Source organism: Poecilia reticulata, chromosome 8 (genome assembly GCF_904066995.2).
Source record: "Poecilia reticulata chromosome 8, P_reticulata-male-v2, whole genome shotgun sequence".
NCBI classification, from domain to species: Eukaryota; Metazoa; Chordata; class Actinopteri; order Cyprinodontiformes; family Poeciliidae; genus Poecilia; species Poecilia reticulata.
The window spans coordinates 19216193-19236066 of record NC_088837.1 but is presented as its reverse complement, the minus strand read 5'-3'; the positions used below and the strand labels follow the sequence as shown (position 1 = coordinate 19236066).

At 37.3% G+C, this 19874-nt stretch overlaps 1 protein-coding gene and 1 long non-coding RNA gene across 2 annotated transcripts in view; one reads left to right on the top strand and one right to left on the bottom strand.

The window, feature by feature from the left end:
• elfn1a (extracellular leucine-rich repeat and fibronectin type III domain containing 1a) overlaps window positions 1–19874 on the bottom strand; it is a 105759-nt gene that overhangs the window by 40595 nt on the left and 45290 nt on the right. The window lies entirely within an intron of this gene.
• On the top strand, window positions 17237–18753 carry LOC145552667 (uncharacterized). Its single transcript, XR_014088814.1, has 3 exons — window positions 17237–17263; window positions 17951–18046; window positions 18662–18753. It is a non-coding gene; the product is annotated as an uncharacterized LOC145552667 (long non-coding RNA).

The window sequence follows — 19874 nt, the reverse complement described above, 5'->3', positions numbered from 1 at the left end:
GCTCCTGACACCAAAGCCTCTCAGCAACAAATCATTTAGCTCAAATGTGCATACACTATATGCACTTTACATGTCGAAAATAAAATTTTTTTTGTAAAATTAAAAGGAAACAAGATGATAAAGAGTGAAAATGGAGCTGATTTTTTTGCAACCAGCTGCAGTGTGTACAAAATGTTTTCCCAACTTGGATACAAGCTGCATAAATTATTAAGTTATCTTAAAAGTACAACTGTGTTTGCCTAAAATGTAAAGTATGAAAGCATTCATTTGAATTCATGAGCTTACGGAAACTTGTGCCTTGTGAGAATTCAAGTAATTTTGGGGGTCCACGGTTAACAAGAGACCAGAAACCACAAAGATTGCTGACATGTCGAGCAATCTTTGAATTAATTTTTTGACTACCACCTTATATGGATTCCACAATAACCACAGGTTTTCAAGAAATTACACTGGAGACAGGGAAAAAAAAGTTGAGGGCATGTTCAGCATTTGAAAAAGACTGGGCTCTCCCTTTTAATGTGTCTTTTTTTTTTAATTCACATATTTGTTTTCATAAAAACTCTTCATAATACCAAGCACTAATAAAAGCATTTTCAGAATCAAATCACTTCTGTAAATGGCTAACCTTAGCTTACTCCTAAAAGATACATTTTAGTTCCTATTTTTCATACAGAATATCTACGACAGTCACTATTGTGCTACTCAAACTGATGTATTTGTGTCAATTTGGTGAGAATGCCACCCAGGTTGTGTGGACAGCTTTATGGCAGGCTTTTCTCTGCAATCTTAAGGTCAAAAGGTGTAAGCCTTCTGTAAAAAAAAGAAGCTCAATTTTAATTGAGGGGATCACGGGAAACTTAGCAGAGTGTGAATATCCTCAGTTAGCACCTTAGAGCTGTTTGCCGAGGTTATAGGCTGTCAAAGTGTGAGAAAGTCCTCATATTTAACTTTATTATTACGCATCAGCCAGCCCAGCGTGAGCCATTTGCCGTATTGCTTGAAGTAAGAAATAAAAAGGAGGACACACTGAACATATCCTGCCAAGGTGATGCATATTGTGGACATGATCTGACATGAAAAATTGCAGAAGGTATGCCACCCAGCTCAACTCACATAGCTCAGCAGGCGGAGGCTTATAGACCCATGGGGCCCTCACAGCGCATATGTTAACACAGAAACCTGCAAGAACGAGTTACAGGAAGCACCTTTTGGCCAGCAGTTTACATATCTGGTGCTTTTTAGCTAAGCATATTTAACCAAAAAAGAACACATTCCCAACCGATTGTGTTCACTGTTGAGAACAAGCCGTCAGCTCTGCTATTTTTCTAGTTCTTCACTCATTCATATATTCAACGCTGATAAATGTTAAGAAGTAAATTGCCTCCGAAGACACAATTCTTGCAACTGTTCATTAATTCACTCATGAATATGGAATCATCCAGACCTCATTGGCTCTTTTTACAGTAATATGAGCAGTTAAACCTAAGGGAAAAAAAAAAAAAAAACTCTTCAGACCACAGTCAGCCTTACTTTCCAGGTGAGAGCACTTTATTCTCCCAGCTTCCCGCTGCAGCGGGCCCACTCAATAAATCACAGTGCAAAGCGCCGCCTTTACTCTGCAGCTAAGACACCGATGTCACTGGCTGTGAGGATGAATTGTCATGAGTCAGCAAACCCTTGGTCGAAAAAGGTCTGCTTTTGCTTTTTATTTTAAGAATTCAGGCAAAATATGCAAAATTACTCCCACCAAACTCCAAACCAAAAAATAAATAAATAAATACAACAGAGGCCCATCCTGGCCTCTTGACTTTTACTGCTAGATGAGGGACGATTAGTGTAATTTGCTCCTTTAAATCATATGAATAATTAAAAAGGGAAAATTGAACGAAGATCATCTATAATAGAAAGAGTAGAAAGCAACCCGAGATACGTACATGCACAGGTATTGTTGTCTGTGAGAGACGTGCTCAGGAGCCGGTGTTGCATTTCATGGTTCCATTTACAATGTGCATTAAGTGGGAAATTATTTCACGAAGCATTTCATGCAGGATTGTTCCAGCGTTATGTAAGTTTCACCACATCATTAGAACGGTGTCAATATCTCTATGAATAATTAATCAAATTGAGATATTACAAAGACTTCAATTAGGTTGATGCCATGAATGAGCACCGCAGCTGTATAAGCTATACACTCCCCCCGTTCCCTCAATCAGCACTGAAAGAATGAATACGGTAACAAGCTAAGCGCCTGCACTAAAGGCATTATTCAGTCCCTTCATATTGATGAGTCTTGCCAGTGTTGATTCATTAAAGAGTTTCAGTGCGACTGGTAATGCACTTTGAAGTCTGATGGAGCTACAGGCAGCGAGTGTGAGTCGTTGCTGTGGGATTTTTCTTTCTTTTAACAATCACAGCGGATCACGGAAGAGGAAGAAGTAATAAAACTAAAATGGTCCCAACTCAAATTATCTACAGAATCTGACTCGCCCAGGAACTCACTTTGTTGGATTTTGCATAGCTGCCTGCCACTCACTCTATTGGCCAGAGCGCCTCAGTTTGATGTTGGCACAAAACATTTTTATGCTGAATCTTAGATAAATAAATACTGGCAAAAAAATCAAAAAAATCAATAAAAATGCCAAAATATAGTCCTACCATATATAGCTATGTTGTTACGTTTTTCATAGATCAGTTTACGTAATTCAAGACAATGTTAAATACATTTAAATTAAATATAAATATTTAATAATATTAGTATTGATATTCAATATAATATATTAATATTCAGTGTAGCAAAAATTATAATTTCATCCATTTATTGTCTGTTTAGATAGTTACAGAATAAAATTTTCTGTTTGCTATTTCAGCCCAATCTCGCTTCAAAATGTGTAACTGCCTCCAAAAGCCCGGATCTGTTGCAACTAACGAGGCAGAAATCCATCGGCCAGTGATCGAAATTGACTAATTTTCTCTCTGTCGGTTCTGACCTGTAATCAGCAGGTTAAGTACTGATAATTAGATTTTTTTTTCAGGACAATACATGCTTTAAAACTAAAAAACACCCAATATATTGTTCTATAAACACATTAAAAACTGATATGTTCTTTTGAATGCTCTGTTTTGAGGTAAGGACATGCTTTGACTCAAAAATGGGGAATATCTTGTAATATCTTCATTTTTTTGGTGGATGAAAACAAATTAAGAGGCAGACGCATCTGATTAAAAGTGCTTTTGCAAAATGCTTTTTGTTTTTTATCCCCAAATATATGTTAGTCATGTTAATTTGGCTTTATAGCTTCCTTAGTTGTTTTCTTTTATAGTGCTGCTTTCCTTGACCAGGAAATTCCTGCAAGGGAATTAGTTTTTTGTGCCACATTTCTTTGCACAAACAAGGAAATTGACTCTTGTTTGTGCGCACCCTGACAGCAGGTACATTAAATATAAATATGTAAACTTAAGAGCCCACAAAAAACAACAAATATGTACGTATATTTGTATGTACACCCAATACTTTTCTAAAAATTATTTTTGGTCTGACAGCTGATAGTAATGCAACAGTGTGATGTTTTTAAGAGCATATCTTAAAAGTATTCATGAAATCTTACAATATAAAGATTCAGGACAGCAACAATGAGGAACATTCATGCTTATTCAGTGAATATTCACTCACAAATGTAAGGTCAGGAAGACATCAGCAAAAGAGAAGGAGTTTTAAAGTACATTTAGCACATCAAGCATGGCAGATTTGAATACACTAATTAAAAATTTGATCAGTGAAACAAGAAACATCAGTGATTTCCAATTTGATTTGATGTTTTTTTTTATATATGGGAATGTCTATAATGCAGCTAATCGTACCCATGTCTGGATTTAACAGCCTGCAGTACGTTCTCCCCAGTCTGTCTGTTTCTTTCATGCTGAACAGGACTGTAGTCAAAATGTAATGATTATGAGTGATTAAACTTTTATACTGATTATAGGATTGATTTAATCGCCTACATGACTCTTAAATGGATCCACCAAGTGTTTCTACATGTGTGATCATTCTACAGTTAATTGACATTGTTTAACTGGAGAGCGTTGATAGAAATGATTAAACTGTGTGTGCTGCCATTGTTTTTACTTTCCAACCACATCCCAGCTCTTTCAAAAACAAAACGGCATCATCAGTTCATAAATGATCCACTGAAATAAATTGCGTATTTGTAGTAATACCTATATTTAGACAGATAATAAAACAAGATATTTTAAATAATCTTCTCATCTTAAAAGAAGATTACGCATTCTTTTATGTCTAGAATGCATTAGACCACCATGGTGAGAGCTATCATTATCAATCTAGGACTTTGTTTTTTTGGCTACCTGACAGCTCCCTGCACACTGAAGCTAACATCTCATTAGTAATCCTGAGGCACAAGCAGACCCATTTCCCCCCCCATTGGCTCTTTCTCTCATCTTCTCTTGATCTTCTTTTCTCTCAAGAGGGTTTAATGTCTAATAGAACTTGAGCTGCGATGACAAAAGGGGGGACAGCAGTAAGGTGTTTAGTGACATGCTATCATCTCAGTTGAGAAATAATGAAACCCAAAAGGTTCATCGCGGCTGCTTTCTGAGATTACTTTGCGATATCAGACAAAGTTGTTGATAAAGATTTCGTCGCCTCTCTGTTCAATGAAATGCTCATCTGTTTGGTATCAGAGCACTGACAGGAAGTAATGCTTTCATTTATCTCCACCTGTCTTTAAATTGCTCAGTAGGGAAAAGTAGGAGCATAACGTCACGCAGCATCAGTGAGAGAGAGCTCATATTCAGTTTTGTTAATGCAGCAGGATTTGGACAGCTCCCAGGGATGAGAGGAGTGCTGCAAATAGCTGGACTTAATGCATGTCTCTGGGACGAATACCTTGACTGAATGAAAGTTTTCAATACTGCCGTGACGTCTACATGGGGATTATTACGTTATTATGTGATATCAGTCAGGCTGTGTCTGCATGCATCTCATTTGAGTTAAGCAAATATGACTCTCTTTCTTTAATATGTTAAGTGGCCACAATCTGGCTATTTTCAGACACATCATTCCCTTTGTGCTGGGTTTTGGTGCATTTTCTAGCATCTGTTGGTTAGCTACATTCCTGGTCTTTATTTTTCTATGTCTCCATAATTTCTTTCAGTACATCATAAAAAGAAAAAAACAAATTACTAACACATGCATTGGTTGATCATTTTCTGGTGTCTTATGTTGTGGGATATCTGTTTATTTAATATTAAATCTCTAAAGATTAGGGTTTTTTTTCTGTTTGTTTTTATTTTTCAGTAGTTCTTTAATGTACTGATCTACCACACTCTCGCCACCTTTGAAGTTATTTGTAACAGGGAGTGGTGTGCATTTCTAAGAACCACTGCATGTGTGTGTGTGTGTGCAGCATTCAGGAAAAAAAGCATTCTTACGTTTTGCACAATGCCAACAAAATAAAATGCTGTGGTGACATTTATTTTCCTATAACATTATGATGTGTTTACATTCAAGGTTATTCTTATAATATCATGTTTCAAATCTAAATACATAAAACAATCATTAACTACAAAGTAAATTGCAAAATGACTGAAAGTTCTTTTATTCTATTTTTTACAATGACTCACTCATATCCTTTCAGGATAAAATGGTGTTATTCACTTTAAACCCGTTACACAGTATAGAGGCAGTTACCTTGATCTAACACAAAATGGTCCAAAGTTCAGAAATCAAGATTTTTTTGAGAACCTCTCAGTGTTTGTGTGTGTGTGTGTGTGTGTGTGTGTGTGTTTGTCTTTGCTACATAGAGGGGACCAAAGCAAGACAGCACACTCACGGTGTGGGTACCAAATTTTTTGTGGGGACCAAAAACCTAGTCCCCACACCGTTTGCATTGAATTCAATGAAAAGAAGGTCAGGAGGATGCTCTGTCAAATTTTCAGACTAGTCCTCATAATTCACAAAAACCAACAGTTTGTGTATAAGTGTGTATAAGGTAGTCACTCAGTATCGGCCTCTATTGGTGGGTTGTGGTACTGCAGGAACACACACACACACACACAATACACACTAATCTTACTTTAGTGACATTGAAGGGACTCATAAAAATCTACTTCAGCGGATTATTTTAAATGACTTGAAATAATTTTATTTACTATTTGTTGATTTATAACCTTCACATTTGGAATCATTAGCGTGATTGCAGATTGGTTGTTAACTTCTTTAGTACTACATTGACATTTATGTAATTAATGTAGTAAATATTCTTAAAAATCTGTAAAAAAAAAAAAAGTATTTTATGACATGGTAGCTTATTACTGGAACCGCCATAATCTTCATATACCAGCATAATTTTGTTTATAGGTTTATACATGCAGAACCTGTAGGATAAAAGTCTTGTCAAAAAAACATTGTCTCTTCAGACCATCATTAATTATTGATACAAAAAAACTTTGTCTTAAATTATATTAAATTATTCTTTAAATGATTGCTTCTGAGTTGTAGTAACATCAGGAACTCATTCAGTTCTAAGGGAATGGAAAATGTACAGCTCTCCCATTTTTTCATTCATGTCGTCATTAAAATGTTTTGTTTTATTTTGTAATTTTGTGTAATTTTAGTTGAATATTTCTGCCCATGTTGTTTAAATGAAGTCAGTATTTTATTGCCACAACACTTTCCTTTGTAGTAGTGTCTAAAAACCAAGTCAAAGGAAATAAAACTTGAATAACTATACAAATGTACATTTTCAAGCAAACTATGCACTTATTGTTTTTGCCTGACTACAAATACATTGGGCTAATTTTAGATATTATTCAGAAAAATCACTAAGAGCAACTATCAACAGTATAATGGCAGATGACTTTAAAATAATAAATTTGTTATGGACCATCGATATGGAAAATTAAATAAAACAACTTCTTCCAGAGCTCAGAGGAAACTGAGGATTTTCATAAGATTTCTTTTAATATGCTTAACACTAAAATGTGTTTTTATTCATATTGAAAGTGTTTTCCACTGTTCTATTTAAATTGCTACTTTGTATTTATAATGGTTGCAATTAACAGATGCTATTAACATTGGTTTTATCAGGGTTGGAGAATTTTTGGAGTTGGGCGGGTTTTCCATTTCAGATCTGACAAGACTGCAGAATGGCAGCATGTTTATTTGTGAGAGTAAGGCTCATTCAGGGTAGAGAAGGAAATGGAGCTATGACCTCATCATTTAAAAGAAAACCCAGCTATAGTGACCAAAAATCAGACAGAAATACCAGGCATCATTGTCTCAATGGATGCTGAAAAGGCCTTTGACTGTGTTGAACTGGAGTACATGTTTGAAGTGCTCAGAAGATTTGGACTTGGAGAAAATTTTATAAACTTGATAAAACTTAATTATAAAAAGCCCACAGTACCATCTTGACAAATAGCCTCTTGTCAACACCCTGTGGGCTAGGAATGGGGATGGCGCAGGAAGCTGTCTTTCTCTGCTACTTTTCTCTTTGGCTGTAGTGCCACTTGCAATTGCAATTAGACAAAGCAATGATATTAAAGGTATATTAATAGGAACAAAATTGTATAAAATATTATTATACGCTGATGATATACTTTAAACTTTGACAGACCCTGTGAAATCTACCTCAGCTCTAATTGATTGCGTCAACAAAATTTGGTAAAATATATGGGTATAAGGTAAATTATAGTAATCAGAAAATAATGCCTTTAAATGCCTGTGACCAGGGAGAATCAGTATTCATCAAGCCATTTTGATGGGCTTCTACAAGATTAAAGTATCTAGGAAAACACATTGCATCTAGAATTAGTCAGCTGTACTCTGAAAACATCAATCCTACGATTATTCATATTAAGGATAAATTGGTGAGATGGAAGAAGCTCCCCTTATCCTTCCTGGGGAGAGTTAGCCTTATTAAGATGATAATTCCCCCTAAGTTAATTTATCCAGTGTCTATGTTGTTTTTGTTTATTGACTCTAAAGATTTAGGTGGAATCAATAAAGCAATTGAAAACCTCAAATTAAAACTAAAGTCTTACAACTTCCCTGAACCTTGAGTGGATAGGGCCTGCCCAGGGTTGAAAACTATGTACCGTCTTTACGTGTAAGAATTATTTCAGTGTGGGCTACCCAAAAACACTGTAATCCATGGCCTGAGATCGAGGAAAGTGTTTGTAAACCCTGTCACCCCATAAATATGTTAAAACAAAACCAATAATTCCCACTCATTGTCAAAGATAACTTTCTAATTACTAATACTATTAAGGCATGGGGCATTCTGTGGAACATGTTTGGTCAGAATAAAAATTTTTCATCTCAGACAACATTGGTGGATCTGACAGTAGAAGGTGGTGGTCCTGATCTTAGATCTTGGCAAGATGCTGGCATTACTAGGATGGATACACTAAACTACAAAAGTTTAGAAGAGATTATAAACCTACGCCAGATGATAGACAGCTCTACATTACAATGTCATTAGGTGACGTAAAACCCATCCAAGCACTGAAAAGATGCTTAGAAAAAATGACTGGATATGTCAAAACTTTATCCAGCTGAACAGAAACAAAACTGAAGTTATCCTTGGACCTCAAGAGGAAGGATCTAGAGCAGGGGTGTCAAACTCCAGTCCTGAAGGGCCACTGTCCTGCAGTTTTTAGATGTGCCACAGGTGCAAAACACCTGAATCAAATGGCTTAATTACCTCCTCAGTTCTCCAGAACCTTGCTAATGACCTAATTATTCTATTCAGGTGTGGTGCAGCAGAGGCACTTCTAAAAGTTGCAGGACACCGGCCCTCGAGGACTGGAGTTTGACACCCCTGATCTAGAGTCAGCACACAGTTTCAGTTATTACAGGTAGAAACTAGAGATCAAGTCCTAAATCTGGAAGTAGTGATGGACTCTGACCTGAATTCTCAGAATCTTAAAAATAGTTACAAAGTTTTCATTGTAGACTGTGTGTTCTATGAATTTGTATTTTTGTGTTTTAATTACATAAACCACTTTGAACTACCTTGTTGCTGAAATGTGCTATACAAATAAACTTGATTGATGGACTGATGAAATAGTTAAGAAATACAAAATATCTAAAGAATCAGGTTACTAGACATTTACACCCGAAGGCAGAATTGATACCAAAGGATGAACACAAAACCAACTCTAGAGAAAGCCACAAGCATACCAGAAAGAGAAAATAGCAGTTGGAAAGATCAACCCTTCCTCTTGATCTGAATGAGACTATTGGTTTGGGAGAAAAGAAATTAAATCTTTCAGCAACAAAGATAGTAACCAACAATGTGGACATTTGGTCAGAATGAGCGGGATCTATAATTCCTAGTTTGATGTCATTCAGTAGTTAGTAAATTAATAATGGACAATGTTTCAATGATTCATACATAGGTGCAAGTGGCATATAAAAAATCTTAATTGTGTCTAAAAAGTAGTTAATTCATTTATATTTAATTAAAAATTTTCAAACTGAATAAAATTCAATTTAATATACCATGTAAATGTATGCTATGCATAACATTTGGTACAACATGGTTCATCAATATTGAGAACAGCGGTACAAGCATTTAAGTTAGCAGAGTTTAATCCACCACACTTCTTCAGATGTAGTCATTTGCAGCAATGTACCAATTTATATAATTTATTTAAAATCAAACAAAGAAATTTGAAAAAATATGTGCTATGTGGGATACTATGTGAAAACCAACAACTTTTAAACAGATTGTACCTATTACATGTAAACACAAAACAGAAACTTAGCCGACACAAGAGAGGAGGAAAAAATCCTGACTTACCAATTACAAATTTACAATTCTTTGCATTCCAACTGCTTTTTAAAACAACTACTTTTAAAAACATAGATAGTTAATTAGTGTCCATGCCATCAAATCAAACACGCAGTCCCTTTAAATTACTTCAGGAAGATACTTGAGTCATTTGGATTTACAAACATGGATATACCGGACGGGTGGAAGCTCGTAGTTTGTGTGTCACTTGTCTCCACCCGGGGCCACGCTGATTAACAAATGAAGCGCACCTTTAAAGGAACTAATTAAGAGCCCTGGGCAAAGCAGCTCAGCACGTGGAAAAGTAAGTAATTTCTCTTATTTTAAATGTATTTTATTATACTGGTTTAATTAAAAGATTTAATGAACTGTGATGCTAGCCGAGCTTCTTTTTAAAACTCTATAAAGCCACACAAAAGCATACCACAGAAGTAAATTGAAGATTTACTTAAGTTAATATGGACAAGATTGCGTTTACATTAGCTACCTGTCATGTAAGCTGTTTTCCTTGTGTCCCGACATACTGTTCTAGGTTTAAGTATTTCCAAAAAATTACTATATGTTAACATATGCAAGCCAAAATATTTCACTATATCCTGAAAACTTTTGTCTTCCAATTAAGGTGGAAGGTTCCTGATTGACTTGAACTACTAACGCCATTTTGACTTTGAAATGAAAGTTTTAAAACTTTATTTGAAAAAGATGGTTTTAAAAATGATTACCTGTGCTCTAACAGGATAATGACATCAGTAAAAAGAAGAATACCAAGGTGGGTCTGTGTGTATGAGCATTACAATTCAGATATTTCCATAAATAACATTTTAAAGTATTAACAAAATAATTTTGAAGCAATGAAGGTCATACTCGATAGACTTCTGATCTGCCATTCACGGTTTTTGTGTGTTTAGGACGAGGTGTGTTCGCCACGGCTCCTTTTAAAAAAGGAGATTTTGTGGTGGCTTTGACAAACTCTGAAGAATCACAAAGAAGGAGAACACTGTATCATAGTGCATGTACTGTCTTCATGTTTGACTTCTTGTGGCATGAAAGATGGTGGTGGTAAGTCCAGAGTTTATAATAAATTAATGTAAGTCTGCAAAATTCTGGAGCTCTTCAAAGCCAATGGGACTGGATTCAGGAGGGCTGTTATGTATTGTTATATTTTTACCAAGATAACAAAAAAATATTAAACAGACTAACATTTGTCTCTTTTACCCCACCCCCCACACCTTATTTGTAAAGTATTGATGCATCCCAAGAGGATAACAGTCTTGGAAGATTAGTCAATGATGACAACAAAAATCCAAATTGTACAATAAAAAAGATATTGGTAGATGGAAAGCCACACCTGTGCTTATTTGCCATCAAAGATATAAACCCTGGAGAGGAAATAACTTACCACTATGGAGGAACTGAATGGCCATGGAGGGACTTCTCAAGGTTAAACCTATGTTTAGTCTGTGTGTCTATTGAAGAGGTTAAAATCCTGAAGACTGGAATATTGCATTTTGTGGAATTGATTTGGGAGCGAATACAATCTTAAAGTTTAAGATGGAAGTCGATTGATACAATTTCAATGTATGTACCTTGAAAAACTTTGAGGAAAATATGTTAAGAATATGTATATATTTTAGATTTTATACATATAGTCTTAAGGTAGTTAAATTTAATTAAAAGTATGAAAAGAAAAACACGTCTCGTGACGACTTCTTAGGTAATCATTTGAACCGGTAAAAGTGATGCAGAAGTTTGAGACTTTATGATGAAGGATGACGGCTAAACCGAACCAGAAATAGGTTTTTAGTCGATCTGCAGCTGAATTTCTTTTGTTTTGTTCTATATTGTTGTTGAGGTGGTCAGTGGATTGGAACAAAAGATGGCCAGTCTTGTTGCAGTATTAAAAGACTATTCTTTTCTTTTCCTAAGGTTGACAAAGAACCAACTGTGACTGAAGGTGTTGAGGTTGAGCCTGCTGGCTCAGCAAATCAAGCTCCACCAAAGTCAAAGTCCTCCAAGACAAAGGTAATAATTTCTGAACTTCTTTTCACTGGGCTTCTAGCCCAACTGGAGATGTCTGGGAGATTCTGTTGGTACGGTTGCATTGGAAGAAATGTAATATTTCCTTCAAATGCTCCATAAACTATGAACTTAACAGGCTTTTTTCAGCAGTTCTGGTAACACACACTAGTCTGGTCTGATGTCATTGTGGGGTCTACAGCAGCTGAAATGTTTAGTGAATGGTTGTTTGGGGCCATACACATATTTCTGGTTTACAGTACAAGTGAGGACCCCGTTTGAGGTTTCTTTTGGTCAAAATTTAGTACCTTTTTTGTGTAACTATAGATCTAGTCTGCCCTCAGTAGCAGGGTTGAGAGCTGGCTTAAGACACGATTTATGTTTCAAATCAGGGAATACGACGGAAACATGTTTACAGTCCAATCCAGTGACGTCTTCTTAGATTAATGTTTGAAACGGTTTTAGTGATACTGAAGTTTGAGACTTTATGATGAAGGATGACTGCTAAACCGAACTAGAAATAGGTTTTTAGTCGGACATCACTACTGTGATTCATTGACAATGTACTATGCTGATCTGCAGCTGAATTTCTTTTGGTTTGCTCTATATTGTTGTTGAGGTGGTCAGTGGATTTGAACAAAAGATGGCCAATCTTGTTGCAGTATTAAAAGACTATTCTTTTCTTTTCCTAAGGTTGACAAAGAACCAAGTGTGACTGAAGGTGTTGAGGTTGATTCTGCTGGCTCAGCAGATGAAGCTCCACCAATGTCAAATCCTCCAAGACAAGGTATTAATTTCTGAACTTCTTTTTATTGATAAGCTTCTAGCCCAACTGGAGATGTCTGGGAGATTTGTCAGTACACTTTCTTTCAAAGAAACGTAATATTTCCTTCAAATGCTCCATAAACTGTGAACTTAACAGGCTTTTTTCAGCAGTCCCGGCAACACACACTAGTCTGGTCTGATGTCATTGTGGGGTCTCTACCAGCTGAAGTGTTTAGTGAATGGTTGTTTGGGGCCATACACACATTTCTGGTTTACAGTAAAAGTGAGGACCCCGTTGGAGGTTAATTTTGGTCAAAATTGAATCCCTTTTTTGTGTAACTATAAATTTAGCATGCCCTCAGTAGCATGGTTGACAGCTGGCACAAGACACAATGTATGTTTCAAATCAGGGAATGCGACGGAAACATATTTACAGTCCAATCCAGTGACGTCTACTTCGATTAAGTTTGAAATAGTTTAAGTGATATGAAGTTTGAGACTTTATGATGAAGGATGACTGCTAAACCGAACCAGAAATAGGTTTTTAGTCGGACATCACTACTGTGATTCATTGACAATGTACCATGCTGATCTGCAGCTGAATTTCTTTTGATTTGCTCTATATTGTTGTTGAGGTGGTCAGTGGATTTGAACAAAAGATGGCCAGTCTTGTTGCGTATTAAAAGACTATTCTTTTCTTTTCCTAAGGTTGACAAAGAACCAACTGTGACTGAGGGTGTTGAGGTTGAGCCTGCTGGCTCAGCAATCAAGCTCCACCAAAGTCAAATCCTCCAAGACAAAGGTATAATTTCTGAACTTCTTTTATTGATAGCTTCTAGCCCAACTGGAGATGTCTGGGAGATTTGTCAGTACAATTCCTTTCAAAGAAAGTAATATTTCCTTCAAATGCTCCATAAACTATGAACTTACAGGCTTTTTTCAGCAGTCCCGCAACACACACTAGTCTGGTCTGATGTCATTGTGGGGTCCTACAGCTGAGTTTTAGTGAATGGTTGTTTGGGGCCATACACATATTTCTGGTTTACAGTAAAGTGAGGACCCCGTTGAGGTTTTTTGGTCAAAATTTATCCCTTTTTTGTGTACTATAGATCTTGTCTGCCCTCAGTAGCATGGTTGACAGCTGGCTTAAGACACGATGTATGTTTCAAATCAGGGAATACGACGGAAACATGTTTACAGTCCAATCCAGTGACGTCTACTTCGATTAATGTTTGAAACAGTTTAAGTGATACTGAAGTTTGAGACTTATGATGAAGGATGACTGCTAAACCGAACCAGAAATAGGTTTTTAGTCGACATACTACTGTGATTCATTGACAATGTACCATGCTGATCTGCAGCTGAATTTCTTTTGTTTGTCTATATTGTGTTGAGGTGGTCAGTGGATTGAACAAAAGATGGCCAGTCTTGTTGCAGTATTAAAAGACTATTCTTTTCTTTTCCTAAGGTTGACAAAGAACCAACTGTGACTGAGGGTGTTGAGGTTGAGCCTGCTGGCTCAGCAAATCAAGCTCCACCAAAGTCAAAGTCCTCCAAGACAAAGGTATAATTTCTGAACTTCTTTTATGGCTTCTAGCCCAACTGGAGATGTCTGGGAGATTTGTGTACGTTCTTGAAGAAATGTAATATTTCCTTCAAATGCTCCATAAACTATGAACTTAACAGGCTTTTTTCAGCAGTCCGGTAACACACACTAGTCTGGTCTGATGTCATTGTGGGGTCCATAGCAGCTGGAGTCTTTAGTGAATGGTTGTTTGGGGCCATACACACATTTCTGGTTTACAGTAAAGTGAGGACCCCGTTGGAGGTTATTTTGGTCAAAATTTAATCCCTTTTTTGTGTTACTATAGATCTTGTCTGCCCTCAGTAGCATGGTTGACAGCTGGCTTAAGACACGATGTATGTTTCAAATCAGGGAATACGACGGAAACATGTTTACAGTCCAATCCAGTGACGTCTTCTTAGATTAATGTTTGAAACAGTTTAAGTGATATGAAGTTTGAGACTCATTATGAAGGATGACTGCTAAACCGAACCAGAAATAGGTTTTTAGTCAACATTACTGCTGTGATCATTGACATGTACTATGCTGATCTGCAGCTGAATTTCTTTTGGTTTGCTCTATTTGTTGTTGAGGTGGTCAGTGGATTTGAACAAAAGATGGCCATCTTGTTGCAGTATTAAAAGACTATTCTTTTCTTTTCCTAAGGTTGACAAAGAACCAACTGTGACTGAGGTGTTGAGGTTGAGCCTGCTGGCTCAGCAATCAAGCTCCACCAAAGTCAAAGTCCTCCAAGACAAAGGTATAATTTCTGAACTTCTTTTACTGGGCTTCTAGCCCAACTGGAGATGTCTGGGAGATTCTGTTGGTACGTTGCATTGGAAAAAATGTAATATTTCCTTCAAATGCTCCATAAACTGTTAACTCAACAGGCTTTTTTAAGCAGTACCGGCAACAAACACTATTCTGGTCGGATGTCATTGTGGGGTCTCTACTAGCTGAAGTGTTTAGTGAATGGTTGTTTGTGTCCATTCACATATTTCGGTTTACAGTACAAGTGAGGACCCCGTTTGAGGTTTCTTTTGGTCAAATTTAATCCCTTTTTTGTGTAACTATAGATCTTGTCTGCCCTCAGTAGCATGGTTGACAGCTGGCTTAAGACACGATGTATGTTTCAAATCAGGGAATACGACGGAAACATGTTTACAGTCCAATCCAGTGACGTCTACTTCGATTAACGTTTGAAATAGTTTAAGTGATACTGAAGTTTGAGACTTTATGATGAAGGATGACTGCTAAACCGAACCAGAAATAGGTTTTTAGTCGGACATCACTACTGTGATTCATTGACAATGTACCATGCTGATCTGCAGCTGAATTTCTTTTGATTTGCTCTATATTGTTGTTGAGGTGGTCAGTGGATTTGAACAAAAGATGGCAGTCTTGTTGCGGTATTAAAAGACTATTCTTTTCTTTTCCTAAGGTTGACAAAGAACCAACTGTGACTGAGGTGTTGAGGTTGAGCCTGCTGGCTCAGCAAATCAAGCTCCACCAAAGTCAAAATCCTCCAAGACAAAGGTATTAATTTCTGAACTTCTTTTTATTGATAAGCTTCTAGCCCAACTGGAGATGTCTGGGAGATTTGTCAGTACAATTTCCTTTCAAAGAAACGTAATATTTCCTTCAAATGCTCCATAAACTATGAACTTCACAGGCTTTTTTCAGCAGTCCCAGCAACACACACTAGTCAGGTCTGATGTCATTGTGGGGTCCATAGCAGCTGGAGTCTTTAGTGAATGGTTGTTTGGGGCCATACACACATTTCTGGTTTACAGTAAAAGTGAGGACCCCGTTGGAGGTTAATTTTGGTCAAAATTTAATCCCTTTTTTGTGTTACTATAGATCTTGTCTGCCCTCAGTAGCATGGTTGACAGCTGGCTTAAGACACGATGTATGTTTCAAATCAGGGAATACGACGGAAACATGTTTACAGTCCAATCCAGTGACGTCTACTTCGATTAATGTTTGAAACAGTTTAAGTGATACTGAAGTTTGAGACTTCATGATGAAGGATGACTGCTAAACCAAACCAGAAATAGGTTTTTAGCCGAACATTACTGCTGTGATTCATTGACAATGTACTATGCTGATCTGCAGCTGAATTTCTTTTGGTTTGTTCTATATTGCTGTTGAGGTGGTCAGTGGATTGGAACAAAAGATGGCCAGTCTTGTTGCAGTATTAAAAGACTATTCTTTTCTTTTCCTAAGGTTGACAAAGAACCAACTGTGACTGAGGGTGTTGAGGTTGAGCCTGCTGGCTCAGCAAATCAAGCTCCACCAAAGTCAAAGTCCTCCAAGACAAAGGTAATAATTTCTGAACTTCTTTTCACTGGGCTTCTAGCCCAACTGGAGATGTCTGGGAGATTCTGTTGGTACGGTTGGATTGGAAGAAATGTAATATTTCCTTCAAATGCTCCATAAACTATGAACTTAACAGGCTTTTTTCAGCAGTTCTGGTAACACACACTAGTCTGGTCTGATGTCATTGTGGGGTCCATAGCAGCTGGAGTCTTTAGTGAATGGTTGTTTGGGGCCATACACACATTTCTGGTTTACAGTAAAAGTGAGGACCCCGTTGGAGGTTAATTTTGGTCAAAATTTAATCCCTTTTTTGTGTTACTATAGATCTTGTCTGCCCTCAGTAGCATGGTTGACAGCTGGCTTAAGACACGATGTATGTTTCAAATCAGGGAATACGACGGAAACATGTTTACAGTCCAATCCAGTGACGTCTTCTTAGATTAATGTTTGAAACAGTTTAAGTGATATTGAAGTTTGAGACCTCATTATGAAGGATGACTGCTAAACCGAACCAGAAATAGGTTTTTAGTCAACCATTACTGCTGTGACTCATTGACTATGTACTATGCTGATCTGCAGCTGAATTTCTTTTGGTTTGCTCTATTTTGATGTTGAGGTGGTCAGTGGATTTGAACAAAAGATGGCCAATCTTGTTGCAGTATTAAAAGACTATTCTTTTCTTTTCCTAAGGTTGACAAAGAACCAAGTGTGACTGAGGGTGTTGAGTTGAGCTGCTGGCTCAGCAGATGAAGCTCCACCAAAGTCAAAGTCCTCCAAGACAAAGGTAATAATTTCTGAACTTCTTTTCACTGGGCTTCTAGCCCAACTGGAGATGTCTGGGAGATTCTGTTGGTACGGTTGCATTGGAAAAAATGTAATATTTCCTTCAAATGCTCCATAAACTGTGAACTTAACAGGCTTTTTTCAGCAGTCCCGGCAACACACACTAGTCTGGTCTGATGTCATTGTGGGGTCTCTACCAGCTGAAGTGTTTAGTGAATGGTTGTTTGGGGCCATACACATATTTCCGGTTTACAGTACAAGTGAGGACCCCGTTTGAGGTTTCTTTTGGTCAATATTTAGTCCCTTTTTTGTGTAACTATAGATCTTGTCTGCCCTCAGTAGCATGGTTGACAGCTGGCTTAAGACACGATGTATGTTTCAAATCAGGGAATACGACGGAAACATGTTTACAGTCCAATCCAGTGACGTCTACTTCGATTAACGTTTGAAATAGTTTAAGTGATACTGAAGTTTGAGACTTTATGATGAAGGATGACTGCTAAACCGAACCAGAAATAGGTTTTTAGTCGGACATCACTACTGTGATTCATTGACAATGTACCATGCTGATCTGCAGCTGAATTTCTTTTGATTTGCTCTATATTGTTGTTGAGGTGGTCAGTGGATTTGAACAAAAGATGGCAAGTCTTGTTGCAGTATTAAAAGACTATTCTTTTCTTTTCCTAAGGTTGACAAAGAACCAACTGTGATTGAAGGTGTTGAGGTTGAGCCTGCTGGCTCAGCAGATGAAGCTCCACCAATGTCAAAGTCCTCCAAGACAAAGGTATTAATTTAATATTTCCTTCAAATGCTCCATAAACTATGAACTTCACAGGCTTTTTTCAGCAGTCCCGGCAACACACACTAGTCTGGTCTGATGTCATTGTGGGGTCCATAGCAGCTGGAGTCTTTAGTGAATGGTTGTTTGGGGCCATACACACATTTCTGGTTTACAGTAAAAGTGAGGACCCCGTTGGAGGTTAATTTTGGTCAAAATTAATCCCTTTTTGTGTTACTATAGATCTTGTCTGCCCTCAGTAGCATGGTTGACAGCTGGCTTAAGACACGATGTATGTTTCAAATCAGGGAATACGACGGAAACATGTTTACAGTCCAATCCAGTGACGTCTACTTCGATTAATGTTTGAAACAGTTTAAGTGATACTGAAGTTTGAGACTTCATGATGAAGGATGACTGCTAAACCAAACCAGAAACCAAACCAGAAATAGGTTTTTAGGCGAACATTACTGCTGTGATTCATTGACAATGTACTATGCTGATCTGCAGCTGAATTTCTTTTGGTTTGTTCTATATTGCTGTTGAGGTGGTCAGTGGATTGGAACAAAAGATGGCCAGTCTTGTTGCAGTATTAAAAGACTATTCTTTTCTTTTCCTAAGGTTGACAAAGAACCAACTGTGACTGAAGGTGTTGAGTTTGAGCCTGCTGGCTCAGCAAATCAAGCTCCACCAAAGTCAAAGTCCTCCAAGACAAAGGTAATAATTTCTGAACTTCTTTTATTGGTAAGCTTCTAGCCCAACAGGAGATGTCTTGGAGATTTGTCAGTACAGTTACCTTTCAAAGAAATTTAATATTTCCTTCAAATGCTCCATAAACTGTGAACTTAACAGGCTTTTTTCAGCAGTCCCGGCAACACACACTAGTCTGGTCTGATGTCATTGTGGGGTCCATAGCAGCTGAAGTGTTTAGTGAATGGTTGTTTGGGGGCATACACACATTTCTGGTTTACAGTAAAAGTGAGGACCCCGTTGGAGGTTAATTTTGGTCAAAATTTAATCCCTTTTTTGTGTTACTATAGATCTTGTCTGCCCTCAGTAGCATGGTTGACAGCTGGCTTAAGACACGATGTATGTTTCAAATCAGGGAATACGACGGAAACATGTTTACAGTCCAATCCAGTGACGTCTACTTCGATTAATGTTTGAAACAGTTTAAGTGATACTGAAGTTTGAGACTTCATGATGAAGGATGACTGCTAAACCAAACCAGAAACCAAACCAGAAATAGGTTTTTAGGCGAACATTACTGCTGTGATTCATTGACAATGTACTATGCTGATCTGCAGCTGAATTTCTTTTGGTTTGTTCTATATTGCTGTTGAGGTGGTCAGTGGATTGGAACAAAAGATGGCCAGTCTTGTTGCAGTATTAAAAGACTATTCTTTTCTTTTCCTAAGGTTGACAAAGAACCAACTGTGACTGAAGGTGTTGAGTTGAGCCTGCTGGCTCAGCAAATCAAGCTCCACCAAAGTCAAAGTCCTCCAAGACAAAGGTAATAATTTCTGAACTTCTTTTTATTGGTAAGCTTCTAGCCCAACAGGAGATGTCTGGAGATTTGTCAGTACAGTTACCTTTCAAAGAAATTTAATATTTCCTTCAAATGCTCCATAAACTGTGAACTTAACAGGCTTTTTTCAGCAGTCCCGGCAACACACACTAGTCTGGTCTGATGTCATTGTGGGGTCCATAGCAGCTGAAGTGTTTAGTGAATGGTTGTTTGGGGCATACACACATTTCTGGTTTTCAGTAAAAGTGAGGACCCTGTTTGAGGTTTATTTTGGTCAAAATTTAGTCCCTTTTTTGTGTAACTATT